Source organism: Pavona decussata, unplaced genomic scaffold (genome assembly GCF_977016875.1).
Source record: "Pavona decussata unplaced genomic scaffold, jaPavDecu1.1 SCAFFOLD_6, whole genome shotgun sequence".
Taxonomy (NCBI): Eukaryota; Metazoa; Cnidaria; class Anthozoa; order Scleractinia; family Agariciidae; genus Pavona; species Pavona decussata.
This window is the reverse complement of record NW_028145430.1, coordinates 23,786-48,004: the sequence shown is the minus strand read 5'-3', so window position 1 is coordinate 48,004 and position 24,219 is coordinate 23,786. Positions and strand designations below refer to the sequence as shown.

General features: G+C 38.3%; 1 long non-coding RNA gene and 1 pseudogene across 1 annotated transcript; both read right to left on the bottom strand.

Moving 5' to 3' along the window:
- Window positions 1-2,312: 2,312 nt before the first annotated feature.
- Window positions 2,313-10,352, bottom strand: LOC146488989 (uncharacterized). The gene is made up of 2 exons (XR_014864963.1): window positions 9,672-10,352; window positions 2,313-2,807 (listed from the first exon to the last, which is right to left on the bottom strand). It is a non-coding gene; the product is annotated as an uncharacterized LOC146488989 (long non-coding RNA).
- An 8,667-nt stretch (window positions 10,353-19,019) lies between these two features.
- LOC146488988 (uncharacterized) lies at window positions 19,020-22,515 on the bottom strand (annotated as a pseudogene).
- Window positions 22,516-24,219: the final 1,704 nt, after the last annotated feature.

Below are 24,219 nucleotides of genomic sequence, written 5' to 3'. Positions count from 1 at the left end.
TTGATTGATAATTTATAACAATAAAATAGTAATAATCAAATTTATATAGCGCCCATATGCAAACACCATAAGCGCTTTTCAAACATCTAAAACAACACTTACAGCAACAGCAACAGCAACAACGACAACAACAACAATAGTAGTACGCCTGTATTCACGTTTGCTTCCGGAGCCAGCGGGCAGCTTCTCGCTGTATTTCTCTACAAGTTCATTCACGAGCCACTCGATTCTCGCTCATGAAAGCCTAAATCTTTCTATGACTTCACAGTCAGCCAGGCCGACCAGAATGGGTCGTCTCTGACAAGACCGTGGTCTTCTAACTTAACAAAACAGTCCGCCTTCGGCCGCCATTTTGTTTAGTGTCGCAACATTTGCGATTTCCCGGTAACTTTACCGGAGGTCATGACCTCCCGTAAATTACCGGGCAAGTTACCGGGAAAATTATCGGGATCGTAAATAACGGGAGCTTCGAGAAACACCCGTTAAATTATCAAGGACTTAACGGCCACTTACCGGGCCCTGATAAGTTACCGGCACTTTCGAGAAACGGGCCCCTGGCCCCTTAATGTGCATTTCTGAGGTGATTTAGGCCTTTCAGACAGGTCAGCCGTTGGATACCCTATAAAATGTATTTTGATCTACACATTAACATCTATTTCTATTAGCTACCAAGCACAAGAAATACTATACGCGGTTACTGCGTTTTTGGAAAATATTTCTTTCCAAGACTGTTTCTTTTGTCGTTAAGATTCTTGTTATCTAACGTTCAACAAAAGAAGTAAAAGAAAAACAAGCTTTGATAAATTATGCTAATAAGAAAAATTACGTAACAAACAAGGACCACTGCGAGTAAAGGCTGGTTTCCATATGATTGCGGATCGCAGATCGCAATAAGGTCTGCGATCGTCTGCAATCATATGGAAACTACTTCTGCGATCGTCTGCGATCCTGCGATCGTGATCGTAGACGATCGCAGAAGATATGAACCATGTTCTTTCTAAAGGCTGGTTTCCATATGATCGCAGATCGCAGATCGCAGATCGCAAACAATCGCAATTGATCGCAGACGATCGCAGGAGATAGAACATGGTTCATATGGAAACCAGCCTTTAGATAGCACATGGTTCTATCTTCTGCGATCGTCTGCGATCACGATCGCAGGATCGCAGACGATCGCAGACGATCGCAGACCTTATTGCGATCTGCGATCCGCGATCATATGGAAACCAGCCTTGAGACGTTTAAAACTTTCAGCTAAACAAGCAATGACAACGTTGTGTTCTTTAACTTGATAAAATGCCTTCCCAGTGGATCTGTGTTCTTAAACTACCTTCTGTATCCTTTGACTTTCACATTTATTTGTCCCCGTAGAGAAACTTTTGAAAACACCACTTGATGTCTTATGGTTCCTTATTTTGAATTACACACACTAACGAGTTTCGCCGGTCGCAAATTACACAATCCACTTTTGACATTTTTGAAACGCACGGAAAATGTTCTTTTAGGTAAAATAAAGACAACGGACCATATAATCAAAGCAAACTTACTGTGAAGCCAGTCATCTGGAGGATTGTTACTCCACATAACTGCCGAAAGAAAACAAACTGAATAGAAACAGAGTCGCACTCTCGTACTGCTCATGTAGCGAGGCTGACACATTACCACGGTATTTACTTTTGTTTTTAAATTGCCTTGTGTCTGCGGAGAGAAATGTCCTTTTAGTTATGGTGACAAGTTTGTAAATTTTCCATCCAGTGATCCATTGATTTTTTCCCCTAACTTCCCGCACACGTAGAAAATGAGTTGTCAATCTGTTAGATAGTCTGATGTGTGAAACGTCTACCCCTCTCCCCCCTAACACAAAAATCACCTCTTCAAACGATAAAAGCTTCATAAAAGAAGTAAAACAATTACAATTGTGTCACCTGGGCTATCGACAAATCGACAACATAAAATCGAAATGGCTCCCGAGTCGATAAGATACCCTAAGAGATCAATGTTAGCGGCATTTTTCTCATTTTGTGCGCGATTGGACGTTTTATTGTAATTTTTATTGTATCATTTTATCGATTAGAAGCGATTGATTTTAGGAAAACGTTCTATCCACAAAAGTGATCCGTATTTGCGTACATGTTAGGACATGATCCTAACGCAGCAACGTACACGCGGCAGAATATATAATTTAATCTGACCACGTTTACTGGCTGACCCTTTTTTTATTTATTTATTTATTTATTTATTTATTTATTTATTTATTTATTTATCTATTTATTATTTTTTTTATTAAAGGATTGTAATTAGCTTTTTTGGCTACAAGTTTTTACAAAGTTAAAAAGTACGGCTTCAGGGCTACCTTAAATTTTTGGAAATTCAAGATAAAAGTAAAGAAAGGAAAAACAATTATCCCAAGTTGATACACGAATCGTCACGTACTCAGTGTTCTAAAAATAATGACTAATGGAGTTAAACACTTCAATCATAGCTTTAAAGATGAAGCACCTTTAACCCGGTACGCGGTATCCATATCCAGACATACTTACTGCAGAATTTGTTCACAATGAAACTATTTTATTAGAACAATGCATTTGGTTTGACTTCTAGAACTATTCAAGGTATACATGGAATCTTACGTTTGCCTCTTAATTCATTGATCCGGCTTAATACCTTACAAATTAAAAATGAGCTACAGTCCTTGCTAGCTACAGAATTAAGAAAAATGATCCCTTGATATTTCCCATGAGAAAGTTCAAAAATCAGAGACAATGCTTTAACGTCTGAAGATTGGCATCTTATTCCTCCTCTGAAGTCTAACAAGGAAAACAGCAAACGAAATAAAAATCAGCAGTACAACAGAAGAGAAACAAACACGCGCTGAAATTAACAAACTGCAAATAGAAATTGATCACATGTCTGTCATCCGTGTTTGTTGTGTCGGCTTTGTGAGCCAATTGCAAGAAACTATGATATCGCTTAAAAAAAAAAAAAAAACAAAACAAAACAAAAAACAACAACAACAACAACAACAACAACAACAACAAAAAAAATTTCAAGCAGTTTAGTTCGCTGTTTTGAAACTTGTGGTGGTAACTGGATATAAATGGCTATTATTATCCATCTTTGGTTTTAATGAATTAAGCCATCAGTGCTAATTCTGCCACATCACTCCATGACACAGTCCAATTGCAAAGAAGCAATTATGTCCAGAAATGCACCAAAGTTAAATTTGGCTTTATAGACGAAATCTTGCCACAGTCAGATAACGGTGACGAATGTTTGAATTGACACAAATGTTCAGCTTGCAAGAGTCATCATTGCTAGATAAACAAGAAAAGTGGGGCTTTTACAGTAATTTTTTACTGCTGGATAGAGCGGTGGATATGCAATAAAGGCTCCATCTTTTGAGGTTAAGAAAGAGCACTGCATGTATTTTTTGGTTTCGTTGGTCCTGTTCGTGTAAACTAATTACTCGGGCCGTAAGGCGGACTGAGTTAAGGTTTCGGTAGCATTATCAAATTCTTTTTTCTTTTTGGGGTCGCGATGGGCCGAGAGATAAGACTTCGGGCCACGAGTTATTGTTCTCAGTCTCGTTTTTTGTACTCGGCTGGTACGAGTTACGTTTTCTGTCGTGTTATCGAATTCTTTAAATTCTCGGTCGCGTTCTTTGTTTTCGGGCCGTGAGGAGTGTTTACAATATGCGAGCCAGATGTGCGAGGCATGAACAAAACATGCAAGGCATGCGAGGCATGAACAACCCCAACATAAACTGCTAACCTTTAAGCTAACCGGGGAGCTATTTAAGCTAACCTTAGTGCTATTTAGGCTAACTGGAGTGAGCTTTAGTCTAACCGGAGTGTTTTTTAGGCTAACCTGGGTGCCTCAAGGTTAGTTTTTTTTAACCAAAAATTTGGCAGCTAAATCAGTCTATGACCTCGCGAGCCAAGATATATAAAGATGTCTCACGTTTACTATAGAAAACCAATAAATGTAGAAACGGTTTATGTCTTCAAATGAAAGGTGAATAACAAATGCTTCCCCTGAATTTCATTTAAAAATATAAACAGCGAAACGTTGAAAAACGTACAAGGTTCAAACGTACGCGTGATGCGTAACATTACTCTAGATCTCCGGAGGGGGTGGGGGGTAATTCTCAACAGATGCGTGGGTAGGGAGGTGTTGCCAGGGCGTTCAAACGCTGACCCTGTTTAAGACACAATTCTCCGATTTCCCTATCCAGTTTAAGACAGAATTCAAAATTTTCAGGCCCTTTCTAAGACATTTAACCCAAAATCACACCCTGTTTAAGACTAGAATGAAATAGGAATACACTAGTTTCTTATTGTATTTTAATGCATTGGCAATCACAATCTGTTTAAGCCATTGGGTCATGTAGGGATACCCTGTTTAAGAAAGAAAGTGATGAAATAGATACCCCGTTTACGGACAAAACACCCTGAAAACCATACCCTATCGGACCGCAGGTCCCCGTTAAGGTCACATAAGGGAGCATCCCCCCGGGTCTAGATAATATCGAAAATTACGATACGTCATTGACCCGGCGTCACATACATATTAGGACCGTACAAATGGTTTCTGTCTCTAAACGAAAAGTGAAAACGTAAGGATTAAAGCCCGGGGATTATAAAAAGCATTCGTATGACAAATGTCGTTTTCCCCTGTATTTCATTCTGACTGCAAGAAATGCAATCCTATCTGGTGGTTACTTATTGCCTCACTATATCTCTGTAGCTACCTATTTGGTAGCCTGCGAGCAAGCTCTCTTGGGGGTGGGGGGCGGGAGGGAGAAAGAGGATCCACCCCCAAGAGAGCTTGCTCGCAGGCTATCTATTTGGGGGAATTGGCAATGCTGGAGGTTATCACTGTTAAAAGATTGTAGGCTTTAAGCACCACACAGTCAAATATGGCCCGAGTATAAGCTGGATACAGCTTCTTGTTGTGACTACTTTCCACAAATGATTTTACAGAAAGAAAAACCCCTCACATCTGCAATAAAAATTGACTCAAGTAATTTACCCAATCGGACTCCAGCTTAAACTCGGTTTTTTTTATTTTTTTTTTTTTTATCTTTTTATTTTTTTTTTAGAACGCCTAATTTTGGAAATGAGGCTGAACGTTCTTATATTTCTTTTGCGATTTGAGGCCGAAAACGTTCTTCGGATGTTCTTAAATTACATGGTATACACTACATGTATTTTAGTTAATCAATGCAGACGTGATCAGAAAACCTATCAAAGTGCATTGCCTGCTGAGCTATGGTATCAAGAACCGCTGATTATGACAAACTGAGATGTGTGTCACCATTGTTAATGTTATACAAAACATGCTCCTAAGCATTTTGGTTCATTTACATTTGTTACCTTGATTTTATATACAGATAAGCAAAATAAAAACGTTCTTAATCGATTCTCAGCCTGAGGAATGTAAGAGATAAGCAAAATAAAAACGTTCTTAATCGATTCTCAGCCTGAGGAATGTCCTTGATACGTTCTTAAAATTTTGGTTAATCTCAGCCTCGACGTTCTTATATAAAAAAGGTTCTTATAAAAAAAAAAAAAAAAGAAAAAAAAAAAAAACACAGAGTATATTCCAGAACACGTCTTATGAACGTGAAGCCCACTCAAAAGAAGCAGCCAATATTCAATATTTAAGGCAAAAACTCGAAATTCTGTTTTGAAATTTTTTCTCCTATCGACTAAGTTTTAAATCCGAGATTCGATTAACAGAAGGAAATTGAAACATTCGGCGTATATTTATAAAAAAAATATATTAACCACATCATATAATGGGCCTGTTTTTGTATAAATGACCTGCTAATCAATTTCTCACGCGCGTTTAGTGGCATGAGCAACCCACCTACTTAACCAACTAAGCCCTTGAAGGAAGATGTGTTCCATCAGACTGGACTTTCAAAAGGCTTTTCCGTTTTTAAAGAGAAAATAAATGGGGCGTTTATCGAAATTAAGCGCGAACTAAATTGATCCCTCAAAACGTTTTCGAATACAATTTGGCGTGGCAAATGACAAAAGTTTATTGGATTTATTTTCTAATAGGTAGCTTTGCGCGAACGTGTGTGGTGGCTTGCGTGTCGGCCAAAAATTTGCGTGTTTAACCGGAATGCCTAATTGGTGTTCAGACTTGATCTGTTACCGCCTCGCTACTTATATGCTGATAATGATTATGAAGTTTAAACGCTAACCATACACAAAGTTTGCCAAGAAGATTTTATGACCTACATCTCTTTTAAAACGTAGCTTAAGGCTATTGTCTTCTTCTATCTCAGTTTCGTACTCAAACAGCTGCAAGTTCTTCCAATAAGTGCAGGATATTCGAAGTGCGGGAGCTTGAGGAGTTATTGACTATTACGATGGTCCGTTGCTAGGGCTTTTTCTCCTGCAACTCTCAGGACTGAGAGTTATAGGCTATAGACAAAAGTAGAATGCATCGAATGTAACGAGACTTGGAAAGGAAGTAGGTGGTTAAATTACCTAGCAATGACTGCTATTGGGACGTAATAAATGATGTCCAAATTTGGCATAAAAAAAAATATAGGAAAATAATGTGTTAATGCTGTATTGGTTTTTGGTATAGAATTCTATGCTTTCTGGTGAAAACCCCATCTCAATCGGATAAAAAGGAATGAAGTTACGGCTAATTAAAGAAATTCAAATTTCCCGCCAAATGACCAAACATGGTCAAACTTTAGGGGTATTTAAACGTGAAAATGATAAAATATATCGTAACGGAGAAAAGACAAAGTTGCAAAAGGAGACAAACAACGTGGCAGCGGTTTATAGTCTGGACAAAAAGCAGCGACAGACTGCGAAAATACTGGGGAAACAACGATTATAATGCCAAAACTATTATGTGAGAAACTTTAAATTTAAATTCGGTCATTTTATGGGACTGTGAAAATTTAACACTTAGTACACAATGTAACGAAAATAAACAATTTGTTATTACTCATGGGAAAAAATATATTCTGTTTTTTCTTACCTTACATTTTCGTCGGGCAACGTGCGCAAGTCACTGTTGAGCCGCTGGGCTAGCTAGCTATTCAATACGGCGATTAATACATGATCTGTCAGTTAAGTTACGCGTTATCGAACTAAAAATATCCCTCTTTAAGATCTTTCAGTGCCACATTTCCCAGACTTTCGTATAGATTAAAAACCAAAAATCCCTATAACAACAAAGCAGATGACAAGTATGTTGTCTTATTATCGACAGCTTGTGTGAAAGCTCATGAGACTATTTTTATCACAAATGCATTTTGGTCAAACGTTTTCAGACCCTTCAGATCTCAACTTTAATCATGCAGCGCCAATTTTCCCGCTCATGATAAACAGGAAGCTTTTTTCAGCTTGTACTCGGGCCATATTTGACTGCGTGGTGCGTAAGCTTACAATATTTTAGCAGTGATAACCTACAGCATCGCTAATTCCCCCAAATGACTAGATACAGAGATATAGCGAGGCAATAAATAACCACCAGATAAAATTGCATTGTTTTGCAGTTAGAATGAAATACAGGGGAAAATGACATTTGTCATAGGAATGCTTTTTATAATCTCCGGGCTTTAATCCGCACGTTTTCACCTTTCGTTTAGAGACAGAAACCATTTGCACGGTCTTCATATGTATGCGACGCCGGGCCAATGACGGATCGTATTATTCCTGGTATGATCTAGAGTAATGTTACGCATCACCCTTACGTTATCTTTGTACGTTTTTCAAAATTTCACCGTTTATATTTTAAATGAAACTCAGGGAAAAGCATTTGCTATTCACCTTTCATTTGAAGACATAAACCGTTTATACATTGATTGATTTTCTTTAGTAAACGTGACACATTTTAATCTATCTTGGCCCGCGGGGTCATAGACTGATTTAGTTGCTAAATTCTCGGTTAAACAAAACTAATCTTGAGGAACTAAAAAAAAAAAGCTAAGTATATAAAAAAAACGATAAAAACCTTTCGAATTTTTAAAGTGCTAGTAATGAAAAGATGAAATATGAATGGTTAGAAAAGTTGGAAAGTTAAAAGATGCACAAACGACACTATAAAAATAGACATATAACCAGATTAAGTTTCTTCGCGTATGTTCATCGCATAAAGTTTAAGTGTCTTCCCCTTAAAAAAAATAGAAAATGTCTCTCTCTAGGTAAGTGAATGCCGTTTCTGTTCTGTTCTGTTCTGTTCATTTGTGTCTTGCATCTGCCATCCTGTATGTGACACGTCATGTGGTGAGCTTTGTACTCGGCGCCTCACGGCGGAGATGCACAATCTGCGAGTTATCGAGGCATGCAAGGCATGCGAGGCGGACGTGTGAGGCACTCAGTTTAGTCTAAAAAAAAAAACTCCGGCTAGCCTATAAGTCTAAAGCTTATCTCTCGGCACATTACAACCCCAAAAACAAAGAAATAATAATTTGATAATGCTACCGAAACCTTGACACGTGCCGCCTTACGGCCCGAGTTATGAATCATCAAGTGTACAGGATAAGAGAATTGATCCTTTATTTAGGGTTTAAAAAAAAGACAAACGGAAAAAAATGTTTATTCTTTGCCCTTGGTAAATCTTAGTCAATCTTTTGTCCTGATAAGACTACACGCTACTACGTTCTTTTTGTCAACGGAAGTCGCAAGAATACCTAAGGAGAAAAGTGAACTTGAAATTTAATTTACATGTATGTACTACGGATTTACAATGCTACATTGGTTCCTTGAATGCGAAAACTATTAACCGTATGTGACACGTTATTCACTGAACTTCGGACTCGGCGCCTCACGGCGGGGATGCACAATCTGCGAGCCATCGAGGCATGCGAGGCATGCGAGACATGCGAGGCAGACGTGTGAGGCACTCAGTTTAGCTTAAGAAACACTCCGGTTAGCCTAAAGAGCACTCCGGTTAGCCTAAAAGTCTAAAGTCTTATCTCTTGGCCAATCGCGGCCCCAGAAATAAAAATATAATAATAATAATTTGATAATGCTACCAAAACCTTAACTCGTGCCGCCTTGCGGCCTGATTAATGAATTATCAAGTATACAGGGTAAGAGAAGCGATCCTTTATCGAGGATTTAATAAGAAGATAAACAAAGAAAATGTTTTTTCTTAGCCCTTGGTAAAGTATCAATCTTTTGTCCTAACAAGACTACACGCTACTACGTTCTTTTTGTCAACGGAAGTCACAAGAAGACCTAAGGAGAAAAATAAACATGATATTGAATTTACATGTATGACTACGGATTGACAACTCTACATCGCTTCCTTGAATGCGGAAACTATTCACAATTTTCATCGATTTCTTCACCCTCACTTCTTCGTAACCAGCGATGAGACGATCTAATCCTCAGTTTCTTGTCTAGTTGTATTCGGCTAGAATCCGCAGCATCAAACAACTAAAGAAGCTGTTTTTACAAAATTGGCGCGAAAACGTGACGCGCTCTTCATTCCCCGCATAAGCCTTATTTCGCATAATTATGACATTCCCCAGACCATGCCACATGCAATTCCGCAAACTCATTCTTCCTTTTACCCTCACCGAGGAGCGTTGCGTGACAAGACACAGAACGGCTACGAGGGAGACTATATGTTCTTTGACAATTAATGATTTTAAAAAGGTATTGGATGTTATAAAACTGATCACCTACCAAGATCGTCGACACAAGGTTCATGTCTAAAGGCTTGACGTCATCTGCCTTTTTTCCACTATTACACCTTCTTCTTGAACACCTCTTCAGCCTTCTGAAACGTCTTCGTCTCCTTCTTTTTGGCGGCCGATCAAAAGCCTCTCCATTTTCCATCAGAACGCATATCAGGAGCAACAACAGAGTCAACAGGATAAAGAGACGCTTTGAATCCATTCTTGATTCTTAATTTGGAAAACGTGCAAAGCACAATTTACTTTCTGGCACCACGAAATCTGAAGTTGTTCTCGACCGGCGGATTTAATTGTTGGCCCAGCCTGAAAACGCTTGTAAAAGAATACGCTGATATGATTGGCCAATTACTCCTACCATGATGCTCTTTGGACCGTTTCCAACCACCACTGACCTCGCTACTTCTGTTCTACTGCATTCCTGTCACTTAATATTACCAGACAATTGGGTCAGTTTTTTTGTCACCCCATATTAACAGATAATTGACTTGATAATTGACTTTGCTAATTTACCTGGAGAGAGGAGATCAACGGCTACCACGTTTATGATATTGAATATGGAAAAGACGAAGGTCCATGTTCATTCTTTTACAATAATACGCTCCACACATCAGTACTATGAGGTGTTTGCGGTCAATGTCCAATGCGCCTACCACATCCAACAGAAGAACTGTAAACCGCCATAAGACTATGTGAAGCGTTCGGTATAAAAAAAAAAAACATATTACCATTATTTCACTGTTGACAAAGAGTGTTTAATTCATCGCTTACTAATGATGTGCACATCTGTAAAAGGAAGTTGTTTATCGATTCTTTTTCAACCAATTCCGGTTTTGATGACTTTTTCTTCACAAGTTTCTCTTTGGATTTTCACAGCCAGGAACACCACGCAAGTTAAAATGATCAGAGAAATGAAGCTCGATGGGCCCTTTCGCGTTGCCATCGACAGGACAATGTATCTGATATGCTAAATTCCCAGGGCTGGAAGACATTGGAATATCGCAGAGCAATTGACCTCTTGTCCTTGCTCTGCAAGTTCAGAAAAAAAAATGGCATCTACAGAAAATGCTGAACTTCATCTATTTACATATCCTTCTGCACGCTCATGTGGTCATGCTTTTAAGTTACTCACTATTAGATGTGATGTTTATAAGTTTTCCATTTCAAGTACCAAGACAAGAAGCTTTTGCAAAGTTACTTGAGCCTTTTAAGGAAACTATCTCTACGATTCATTAATTTACAGTTTGAGAGTTTTATTATTATTATTATTATTATTATTGTTTATTTTTTCTTTTCCTCTTATCAAGTGGAACTGATTTTAAAATGCCAAATTTAATTTTTTTACAGAAACATTATTCCTTGAAAATATTATCTTTTTTTTTAATCGAAATGAATTGTGCATAGGTTTTTTAATAGCTCTTTTTTATATACTTTAAACTTGTAAATAGCAATTTGTGTGGAATAGTTAAAAAAATTATTATTATAAAAAATTATTATTATTAATATTATTATTATTATTTTTATTATTATTTTTATTATTATTATTATTATTATTATTATTATTATTATTATTATTATTATTATTACTCTTATTTTTTAGTTGTAAGCTCAGTCATGCCTATCCAGTAATGAAATTGAACTAATGTAATAAATAAATCAATAAATAAATCAATAAATAAATAGATAAATAAATTTGTTGGCACAATTTGATGTCATATGGCTCCACATTTTGAAAACAAAACACACGCAATTTTCCTTTGCAAATTACACAATCCCCTTTTGATATTTATTTAAATGCCCACAACATGTTTTTTGCGTAAAATAGGGCTGACAGCCTGTATAATCGAAGTTAACTTTACCGTAAAGCAGGACATATTGCAAAATTTTACTCCAGGTTATTACCGAAACCAAAACAAACTAAATACCTAGTAACAGAGTTGCACCCTCGCACCGCTCACGTAGCAAGGTAGATACACTACAACGGTTTTTACTATTGAATGTAAGTTGTCTTGTATATACGCGGAGAAATCCACTGCGATTATTAGTCCAGTCAATCTGTGACATTTGATGGCTAAACCAATAACAAATTTCAACAAAAACGAGACATGTCTCATTTTATTCCCAATTTATTGGGGAATAACATACTAAAATTCACTGTAAAAGGAAGCATTGGACCAATGTCATTTTGGACAAAGTTCCAATCAGTATAATTTCATCTGAAATTGTATGCATCTTTAATTTCGACTTTATTTCTAGCTTGAATGAGAATATATAATTTGATTTCTTAAACAATTGATATGTTTTTTTTATAATTGATCATGATAATTAGTTTAGAGTCAGCTTGCATGAAAAAAGTTGATCGCTCTACTAGTAATTTGTATACATTTTGTATACCAATATCCACACTGTTAAGACGTCAGAATATGGAGGAATCTATAGGTGATCTGTGTTGTATACTAAAAGTATATACTTATGACAACCTGTCCACTGAACACAGTTTGTAGTATACTTTTTGTATAATTCAAAGATGTTCTATCTTGTGGCAGTCTTATGATGTATACTTTTTGTATAGTGTGAAATTGCATCGAATACAAAAAGTATACATCATCAAAACTTGTCTGTGTTTAAGTTTGCTTCAAGTATACAAAAAGTATACTCCAAACAAACTATTTCACATTAGTGTAGGATTGGTGTATACTCAAGGTATACAAAAAGTATACTCAAGGAGCATTTGATTTTGTGAGGGAACATATAGCGCGCTTGTTTAGTTTAGTCTCTATGGATTAATGAACGAGTTATATTCATGTGTAGCGCGGTTGTTTCGGATCATGGATTAAAAAACGAGTTATATTCATGTGTAGCGCGCTTGTTTTGGTTCATGGATTAAAGAACGAGTTGTATTCATGCGTTGTGCGCGCCTGTTTTAGTTCATGGATTAAAAAACGAGTTGTACTCATCCGTTGAGTGCGCTTGTTTTGGTTCATGACTTAAGGAACGAGTTACATTCATGTGTAGCGCGCTTGTTTCGATTCATGGATAAAAGAACGAGTTATATTCATGTGTAGCGCGCTTGTTTCGGTTCATGGATTAAAGAACGATGAACATTTATTTGTAGCGCGCTTGTTTGTGCTGTATGAATTAAAGAACGAGTTGCATTCATGTGTAGGGCGCTTGTTCCGGTTCATGGATTAACGAACGACCTATATTCATGTCTAGCGCTGTTGTTTCAGTTCATGGATTAAAAACGAGGTATATTCATTTCAAGCGCATTTGTTTCGGTTTATGGATTAAGGAACGAGTTATATTCATGTGTAGCGCGCTTGTTTCGGTTAATAGATTAAAGAACGATGAACATTTATGTGTAGCGCGCTTGTTCAGGCTCAAGCAGTTTAAGGCCTGGGTTTGAAGGGTGCTCAGAAATTATGAATGATCCCCTATATCTTCGGTTTGTCTGCCTAGAACAGGATGAAATTTTCCCTGAATATTAAACTTGATGTTTTCTTTTGCCTTAACGTATAATTTTGATCAGGTGACACATCACGTGACCAAAAAATGAGAATTTCGTAAATCGGCGATATGGCGGCGAATATTCTTTATAAAGATAACTGAATTAGTGTTTCCGAAGCAGATTTTAAATATTTAACTTTCTACGTTTGGAATGACTGTCCTTAAGTTTGTAAATTGGAGAAATCAACGATCAAAGGTTGAATTTTGACTAAAAAATGACCTTTGCCCTGATAATTTTTTTCTGGAGAACAATGGACGATCATTCCCAACGTGAAGCGATGGAGATATTTAATCTTTATTAGAAACGCGTTTTTGTTTGATGTTATCTCTTAAAACCGTCGCCTACCTGTCAAATCTTTGCTTATTTCACAAAAATGATCACGTGACATGTCACGTGATCTATAGCACTACTTATTATGCTTAGAATTTTCAGAATGATGAGATCTTTTTATCTTCCAAATTTCAGTTCAGTGCCATTGAATTTGTTAAAGTTATCTAGAATAAACCATTTTTCCAGGCCTTAAACTGCTTGAGGGCTTTATGGATTAAAAAAAACGAGTTGCATCCATGCATAAGGTGCTTGTTTCGGTTCATGGATTAAAGAACGAGTTATATTCATGTGTAGCGCGCTTGTTTCGGTTCATGGATTAAAGAACGAGTTATATTCATGTGTAGCGCGCTTGTTTCGGTTTTTGGATTAAGGAGCGAATTAAATTCTTGTGTAGCGCGCTTGTTTTGGTTCACGGATTTAAGAACGAGTGATATTTATGCGTAGTGCGCTTGTTTCGGTTCATGGTTTAAAAAAGGAGTTATATTCATACGTAACGTGCTTGTTTCGGTTCATGGATTTTATTAAATTCTCAGCCTCAGATATTGCATTTCTAGCGTTCTGATTGGTTCACTAAATCCCGGTTATCAGCTTATATACCGTAGTTTGACCTTATATGGAAAACGAATGGCCCAGGTGTCACTAAGCTAATTTTTTTTCGGCGGGAAGCGAAAGTTTCTTCGGCAAAAATGTAGAAAAAAAAAAAAAAGAAAAGAAAAGGAAGAAATACCAAACAATGCAATCTCAATATAACAACAATAAAAGCCACAAAGTTCGGGTATGACACTATTTAATGGTACGTATCTCTGAAGTTTCCTTTAAAGTCAAATAAAATTGCACGATTTTACGATTTAGATCACATAAACTTAACAACAACAACAACAACAACCGGTTACCTTCAAAAATTTCACGATGGCTTGCAAATCCTGGCGGCTAGAGGTTAAAACTGATCAAAGAAATTTCTCAAGAAGAGCTTAATGCCTGCCTTTATATTTCTACGCATTTACGAGGACTCCAGTTAATAAAGTTCGTCTATGAAATCCATACGAGCGGCGGCCATAATGTTCGTTTCCTTCGCTCGGCACCACTCAGCAAAACATTTGCACAAACGTGCACAGCTAGATAAGCTTAAAGTTTAAAAACTTGCAATGAATACTTGTCTCAGTGAGGTTGTACCTCGTACACTTGGACTTGCCTTAAGTGTTTTAAAACGTCTGCAAGGAATTCAGTTCAGCGTAAAAAAAAGCCGTCCTTGATCCCTTCCTTCGCTCGGCACCACACTGCAAAACATTTGCTGAAATGTGCACAACTGTTACACTTCTCGATTAGCTGGAACTTCAACAGCACTTGAATGCTTGTCTCAGTAACTCGTACACTTAAACGTTTCTTGGATTTAAGATGTCCGCCTGTGTCCAATCTTCTTCGCTTTCGGTTTTTCATTCAACTCCGTTTGCAAAGAGCTGCGCTTGTCATGTGATAATTAAGTTTCGCGCGCTTTGGTCGGAAGTTGGCTCAACATCCGGTCGTTTTAATTTGAAAGAATTTTTTATTGAAAATAAAATTAAGGAAACTTTAAAAATAAATACCCAAACGCAAACAATTTAATAAAATAATTATTCCATTCGCGCTTGTTGGATATGAGATTGGTTATAGCCAACTCGGCACTTCGCGCCTGGTTGGCTATTTACCATCTCATATCCAACGCGCGCTCGTGGAATAATTGTTAAATACGTGTAGCGCGCTTGTTTGGATTCATGGCATTAAAGAGTCAGGGTACTTCGCTTATAGATCGAGGAAGATTCAAGTCATGACCTTTGTTTTCAGATGCAGATTCCAATGGTTAACCAATCAACTTAGTACTTTTCCATTTGTACCAATAGTACCAATCGACAATTTGTTTTCCCACAGCTCACAAGTGTTAACGAGATGCATTCCACCAATGGTGTACCAATGGAATGCCAGGTCACTCCATTGGTACCAATTATACCATTACTACAAATGGATGACCGGAATTCCGCTGTACTCAAACCGATCCGTTGTGAAAATAGTCTAAGTCCCCTTAATGAGATGCATTTCATCAATGGTGTACCAACAGAATGCCACGTCACTCTATTGGTACCAATCGTACCATTCGTGCCAATGGACAACCCGAATCCCACTGTACTCACACCGAGCCGTAGCAGAAAATAGTCTAAGTCCCCTTAAAAAGATGCATGCACCAATGGAAAGCCAAGTCACTCTATTGGAACCAATCGTACCATTGGTACCAATGGACGACCGGAATCCCACTGTACTCAACCTGAATGGTAGCGAGATTAGTCTAAGTCCGCTTAACGAGAAGCATTTCACCAATAGTGTACCAATAGAATGCCACGTCACTCTATTGGTACCAATAGACGAACGAAATATTTTTGTACTCAAACCGAACCGTAGTAAAAATGGTCTAAGTCTCCTTAATGAAATGCAATTCACCACAGGTGTATCAATAGTACCATTGGTACCAATAAACGACCGAAACCGCACTGGACTCACATCGAACCGCAGTCAAAATAATCTAAGTCCCCTTATTGAGATGCAATTCACCAAAGGTGTACCAATGGAAAGCAACGCCACTCATTAGTATCAATGGACGACCGGAATCCCACTAGACTCACACCGAACCGTAGTGAAAATAGTTTAAGTCTCCTCAATGATAAGCATTTCTCCAAAGGTGTACTAATATAAAGCCACGTCACTCTATTGGTACCAATCGTACCATTAGTGCCAATGGACGACCGGAATCCCACTGGACTCACACCGAACCGTAGTGAAAATAGTCTAAGTCCCCTTATTGAGATGCAATTCACCAATGGTGTACCAATGAAAAGCCACGCCATTCTATTGGTACCAATCGTATCATTAGTACCAATAGACGACCGGAATCCCACTGGACTCACACCGAACCGTAGTGAAAATAGTCTAAGTCCCCTTGTTGAGATGCAATTCACCAATGGTGTACCAATGAAAAGCCATGCCACTCTATTGGTACCAATCGTATCATTAGTACCAATAGACGACCGGAATCCCACTGGACTCACACCGAACCGTAGTTAAAATAGTGTAAATCCCCTTATTGATAAGCAGTTCTCCAAAGGTGCACCAATGAAAAACCACGTCATTCTATTGGTACCAATCATACCATTGGTACAAATGGACGACCAGAATCCAAATGTACACAAACCGAACCAAAGCAAAAATAGTGTATGTCCCCTTAATAAAATGCAATTCACCAACGGTGTACCAGTGGAAAGCCAAGTAACTCTATAGGTACCAAACGTACCATTGGTACCAATGGACGACCGGAATCCCACTGTACTCAACCTGATTCGTAGCAAAAATAGTCTAAGTCCGCTTAATGAGATGCATTTCACAAATGGTGTACCGATGGAATGCCACACTACTTTATTGGTACCAATCGTAGCATTGGTACCATTGGACGACAGGAATCTAACTGTACTCAAACCGAACTGTAGTAAAAATGGTGTCAGTCCTCTTAATGAGATGCAACTCACCCATGGTGTACCAATGTAAAGCCAAGTCACACTATTGGTACTAATCGTACCATTGGTACCAATGGACGACCGGAATCCCACTGGCCGCACACCGAACCGCAGTGAAAATAGTCTAAGTCCTCTTATTGAGATTCATTTCACTAATAGTGTACCACTATAAAGCCATGTCACTCTATTGGTACCAATCGTACCATTGATAAAAGTAGACGACCGGAATCCCACGGTACTGAACCTGATTTGTAGAAAAAATTGTCTAAGTACCCTTATTGAGATGCAATTCATCAAAGGGGTACCAATGGAAAGCCACGTCACTCTATTAGTATCAATCGTACCATTAGTGCCAATGGACGATTGGAATCCCACCGAACTCACACCGAACCGTAGTGAAAATAGTAAGTCCCCTTATTGAGATGCAATTCACCAATGGTGTACCAATGCAATGTCACGTCACTCTATTGGTGCCAATCGTACCATTGGTACAAATGGACGACCGGAAACCAAATGTACTCAAACCGAACCGTAGCAAAAATACTCTAAGTCCCCTTAATGAGATGCAATTCCTCAATAGTGTACCAATGGAAAACCAAGTCACTCTATTGATACCAATGGACGACCGCACCCCCACTGGACTCACACCGAACCGTAGTGAAAATAGTCTAAGTGATCTTATTAAGATGCAATTCACCAAAGATGTACCAATGAAAAGCCTGGTCACTCTATTGGTACCAATCGTACCATTGGTACCAATGGACGACCGGAATCCCACCATACTCACACCGAACCGTAGTGAAAAAAGTCGAAGTCCCCTTAGTGAGATGCAATTCACCAATGGTGTACCGATGGAAAACCACGTCAATCTATTTGTACCAATCGTAGCATTGGTAGCAATGGACGACCGGAATCTTACTGTGCTCAAACCGAACCGCAGCAAAAATGGTCTAAGTCCTCTTAATGAGCTTCAATTCACCAATGGTGTACCAATGGAAATCCAAGCCATTTTATTGGTAAAAATCGTATCATTGGTACCAATGGACGACCAGAATCCCACTGGACTCACACGGAACCGTAGTAAAAATAGTGTAAGTCCCCTTATTGAGATGCAATTCACCAATGGTGTACCAATGGAAAGCCACGCCACTCTATTGGTACCAATCGTTTCATCAGTACAAATAGACAACCGGAATCCCACTAGACTCACAAGGAACCGTGGCGAAAATAGTGTAAGTCTCCTTATTGATAAGCAGATCTCCAAAGGTGTACCAATGGAAAGCCACGTAATTCTACTGGTACCAACCATACCATTGGTACAAATGGACGACCGGAATCCAAATGTACACAAACCGAACCGTAGCCAAAAAGATTGTAAGTCCCCTTAATAGGATGCAATTCACCAATGGTGTACCAATGTAAAGCCAAGTCACCCTTTTGGTACGAATCGTACCGTTGGTACCAATGGACAACCGGAATCCCACTGTACTTAAACTGAACCGTAGTGAAAATAGTCTAAGTCCTCTTAATGAGATTCATTTTACCAATGGTGTACCACTGGAAAGCCAAGTCACTCTATTGGTACCAATGGACGACCGGAATCGCACTGGAATCACACCGAACCGTAGTGAAAATAGTCTAGGTGCTATTAGTAAGATTCAATTCACCAAAGGTGTACCAATGAAAAGCCAGGTTACTCTATTGGTACCAATCGTACCATTGGTACCAATGGACGACCGGAATCCCACTATACTCACACCGAACCGTAATGAAAATAGTCCAAGTCCCCTTAATGAGATTCAATTCACCAATGGTGTACCAATGGAATGCCACGTCACTCTATTTGTACCAATCGTACCATTGGCACTGTACTTAAACCGAACGGTAGTGAAAATAGTCTCAGTCCCCTTAATGAGATGCAATTCACCAATGGTGTACCAATGGGAAGCCAAGTCACTCTATTGGTACTAATGGACGACCAGAATCGCACTGGACTTATACCGAACCGTAGTGAAAATAGTCTGAGTGTTCTTAGTAAGATGCAATTCACCAAAGGTGTACCAATGAAAAGCCGGGTCACTCTATTGGTACCAATCGAACCATTGGTACCAATGGACGACCGGAATCCCTCTATATTTACACCGAACCGTAGTGAAAATAGTCTAAGTCCCCTTAATAAGATGCAATTCACCAATGGTGTACCAATGGAATGCCAAGTCACTCTTTTTGTACCAATTGTACCATTGGTACCAATGGACGACCGGAATCCCACTGTACTTAAACCGAACCGTAGTGAAAATAGTCTCAGTCTCCTCAATGAGATGTAATTCACCAATGGTGTACCAATGGAAAGCCAAGTCACTCTATCATGTAAAAAACCCTTAAGAAGGTATCATTAATTTCTGGAAGCCATTATGATCGTGCATTACGTAATTTCAAGGGCACCACACTAGTTAGAAATTAAACGTCTGAGTCGGACTTTTTACTTGCATCAGGTGGCGTTTGCTTAGGAACTGACACTTAGAACTGCTCACAATTACTCTACTCTGTTTTACAATTTTTTGTGAGGTATGCTGACTCTTCAACATCATTAAATATGTCATTGACCATAGCCAGTATCTCTTTAGCATGCTCTTCATCAAAAATTGCAAAGTTTAGCAAGATATAATCTACAGAAAACAGGTGTTTTAGGTCTTCAGATAAATCTTTGATAATTTCAGCAGTTAACATATCTTGAAAGCAAACACTTCGAAAAACTGAAATGTTTAATTAAGGGTACATGCTAGATCCTGTAACACAGCAGAAAATGTGATTCTTTCATCACTTGTCACTTGCCTCTCAAGAGGAGAAGTATTACTGCCAATACTGGCTTTGACCTTGAAAATTTCTTCCGGACAGGCACCGCAGTCACACTTTTGACTGCAAACATCTCAATATTTGTGAAGTATGGCAGGCTCTTCCACCTTCTTATTGAAAAACGGCAATATTTCACCACGCCTACAACTGGATCTGTTTTAAACAAATGTTCTCATAGTGGGATCAAAGTGACATAAATGGTATCCATGGTAATATATACATCATAGATAATACCTCTGAACCGTCCCTACCACCTCTTCCATCAGCTTGCACATATGCCTCCATACTTTTTGGCACACCAAAAATAACCGCCTTTTGGACAATCGGAATGTTTACCCCCATCCCTTGGACACTGGTTGCTATCAGCAACCGTATATTGCCATGGTCAGACAATAAGTCACTACGTGCACTATCTTTAATGCCTTGAGGGGTCTTGGAATGGTACATGGCCACCTCATATGTGGAATTGAGAAAGTGGCTGAATGTATCATAAATGTGTACCACAGGCTTTAAAGGATTGGCAGAAGATTAAGTTTTTTCTCGGAGCTTGGCTTGTTCTTTAACTCACTGATCAGCCAACCAAAGGTCTCTTCAAATTCACTTTTTGCTTTATTTATCACATATTTAACATTTAATTTGTCTTGTGACAACGTAATTGTTTTGACAGCAGACATGTTGAGCATTTTGACAAGTTCTTTCCTCATTTTTGCACTGGCTGTAGCTTCCAAACATAGCATGGGGACTTTTAGGACAACTTTGATGCTCCCAACACGTGAGAATGCAGCACGTATGAAATAAAGTTCAGACTAACTGCAACATTGAAATCGAGACATATTACCTGGTAAATGAATTTGTAAAGAAAGTAATGACTAAGAACTAAAGGGGCTTACAACAAAGATGTATGAAGCAATGTCTCTGGATGATTAACAAACAGCCCAAACATTAGCGTCCAACACAGACGTCCTTAGAAGTTTGTCACATGTGGCGAACTCTTAAGGACGTCTGCGAGGGAGGCTGCTCAAACATTCATCATTAAGAGGAGTGTGATATGTGAATAGTCAAAAAAGGCAAAACATGTGTGCTCAGAAGATTTAAGTCAGGGAAATTTACTGTGATACAACACCTCCTAGGTGATGCACCATGGATTTCAATGGTCAGTTGTCTTTTTCTAAACATGTTCTGAGGCTAACTATTGGATATGTATCAATAAACAACAACAACAACAAAACAACTATTGTTCTTCAAGTAATCTAGTTTATTTACTCTATTGAGATTACTGGTCAATCACATTCATTGTATTACTGCAGGTTGTTGTTTTACATCCGTTGTTTCATTGCAATGATCAAAATTAAGCGCTTAAACGTTCAAATCGCATTATTTGCATTTCACTATTCCGGATCCCTATGAACTCACTTACAACATCTACAAGAAATAGGTCTTACAAAAAAAAAAAAAAAAAAATGTCACTCACAACGCAATGCGTTTCATCCACTACAACACCAAATATTCTCTCCCTCAAATTTGACAATAAATTATAGAAACTTTCCAAAGTTCCGGAATTGTAAATAGCACATCAACTTCGTTGCTTAATTTGAAGTCCTCCAACTTACAGCATTTCAAGTCGTACGTTTTACAAGACTTAATCTGATCATTGATCAGGGCAGTAAGAGAAGAAACCACCAATAACATCGGGTCTGAGGAAACGCGGAACGAAAGTTGACCTGACCGCTTGGATATATCTTTTATTACTGGAATCGCAAGTTGATAAATTAAAGATTTGCCGTGACCGGTAGGTAGAGAGACGAACGTATCTGAGCCGGAAACAAAGGACTTTAAGGCAGTTGACTGCTGTATTGACAAATCATTAAATTCGTCGAACATACCAATTACAGTAAGAAGAGTCTCATCGAGAATATAAACGTGTCCTTTCCTTTGACTCGTTCAAGAAGATCTCGCCGCCATCTTGATTTTTCACGATTCGGCGGGCTCAATTATCACTAGCGGTTTTATCACTTAACGGATGCTCGCACTGGAAAAACCAGTTTGACGAGAGGAAACAGGGTTAACTAGTCCAGAAGTTAGGGCTGCGGCGGCTTCAAAGAATTGATGCGATTGAGGCAGAGCCTCCTTTTCTCCACCTCAGTAAAAAAAAAAAAAAAAAAAAAAAAGACGAAAGGAGGCTCTGCTTGCAGGATGTCTATTGAAAAAATATAGACGACCAAAATTACCCGCCTGACTACCGAAGATTTGTCACGTCTGACTTGCACTCTAGCTGTACACATTCTTATTGTCATATTCTTACGAAATGCAGGAGATATATGTTTCCTAAACTCAGAGGAACTCGGTACGTTTTTCTTTATATAGTGCACAATGAATCCTTTAATTACTTTGCCCTTATGAAACAAGCTCAACGTTTCAGTCTTGTAGGGAATTCTAGAAGGTTGTCTGTCGTTACGGCGAGCGCGTTTATAATTGCGAATGGACTTAGTCCTTGATCTGGAGATCGCCACAGGATACTGATCAGTTTTCCTTGCATCGTCAATAAGTTGGTCTTTTGACTGCTCGTCATACTGGTTGGCCACACAAATACTTCCCTTTAGCACCATAGGTTGATCGGTTGTGTCACTGTTTGTCACATCACTAATGTCGTTCAAGTTCGATTAAATTATCTTTCGTGACTCATAGCTTGCTAGACTTCGCGATAACTTTGAAAAAACATCGGCATACTTTGACAGCTTCGAGGTCACTCTCTGAATGGAAATCAATTTGCAAATGAAATTTATTAATTGACAGACACACAGTAGACATTTTACTAACAATAGACCCACGGACTTTTTAACTAACAAAAGACGGATCGAAACGCACCAATCACTTTTTACAGTCTTCACAGCCAATAACATCGCGGCTTTACTGACAAACGACCAATAACATCTATATACCACCTACTGACGTTCCACAATTCACTGGACTCTGAAGATGACTTCCGCTCAGGTTGTTGAAACGTCAGTCAAAGTCACCACAAACAGTCCTCCTCAGAACTACAATAACCCGGGTGATCACAATTTACGCATTTATGTAAGCTCATTGTGCACACTTACATCAATATAATAATTTTACAAAAAAAAAAAAAAAAACCCTAGCACCTGGAAAAAGACTTGACTCAAGTATATACTTATTCGGATTTTGATTTATTCCAGAACACGTCTTATGAACCTGCCTTTAGCAACTCAATTATCACAATCTTTAACAAGAAAACTGATTTTTCACACGTCATCTTCGGTCTCGCGAGATACCTTTCGGAAAATTTAACATGCATTCATTGTACGTTTGTAAAGTTTAATTTGTTCCGATTTGTTTAGCTGCACATTTTAGAAACAGAAGCCCATCCCTCCAATTTAGCCGGCCTAGTTTCGCTTTCTGCACGACACGGGTCATTTTTTGCTGTTACGAAAAGTTCAAATGGCTGTCAAGCCTTTAAAAAAGTATTTTCACAAACATGCGGCTGAACGTTTGCGCTTAACGAAAATATGTGGTAAATCCCTTTAGCAATAAAATGATAACGATAAGCAAATAGCAACGAAAATTTATCCACATGAATAATGGAAAATGAGAAAACGTTCTAAAATTCTTCCTATCGATCTTTTCTTTTGTTCGTTTCTGTACGTTATCTGACTATTAATGATTTTAAAAAGGTTTGGGAAGTAATAAAACTGGTCCTCTACCAAGAATGTCGACACATGGTTTATGTCTGAAGTCTTGATTTCATGTGCCTTTGGCTACTAACAGATGGATTTAAACACTTCAATCGTAGATTTAAAGATTAAGCACCTTTAACCTGGCATGTAGAATCCATTAAGGAATATCATTTTTAGGGAAAGCAAGGGTACATGGACCTAGAAGATATAAGTGGTTCTATTTGTTTTCACTGGAACAAATTTTAGTAATGAGAAAGTTTTTGATCAAATTCACTTTCTCTACCCATGAGATTATTTTTCTTCTTTCGTAAGATCAACAAGTGAAACTGATGATTAACTGCGAAAACTTATGTTACTGTGGGAAATTGCAGTTTTGGGAGGCTTGTTATCCTCAAGAAAATGGTTATCCTAAATGAAGTAAAGTTGAAGCCATGCTGATCAATCAAACACGAGAAAGAGTCTTTTTTGTCCGATTTCCACCGACACAGCGAGAAACAGGTTGAAAAAAAAAAAAGCGAGGCGCAGTCGACTTTTTTAAACCATCTTTGAGGTGTTTGGAAATGCTATGTAACACTCTTTCGACTGTTTGATATAGCCTCTCAAACAATTAATATT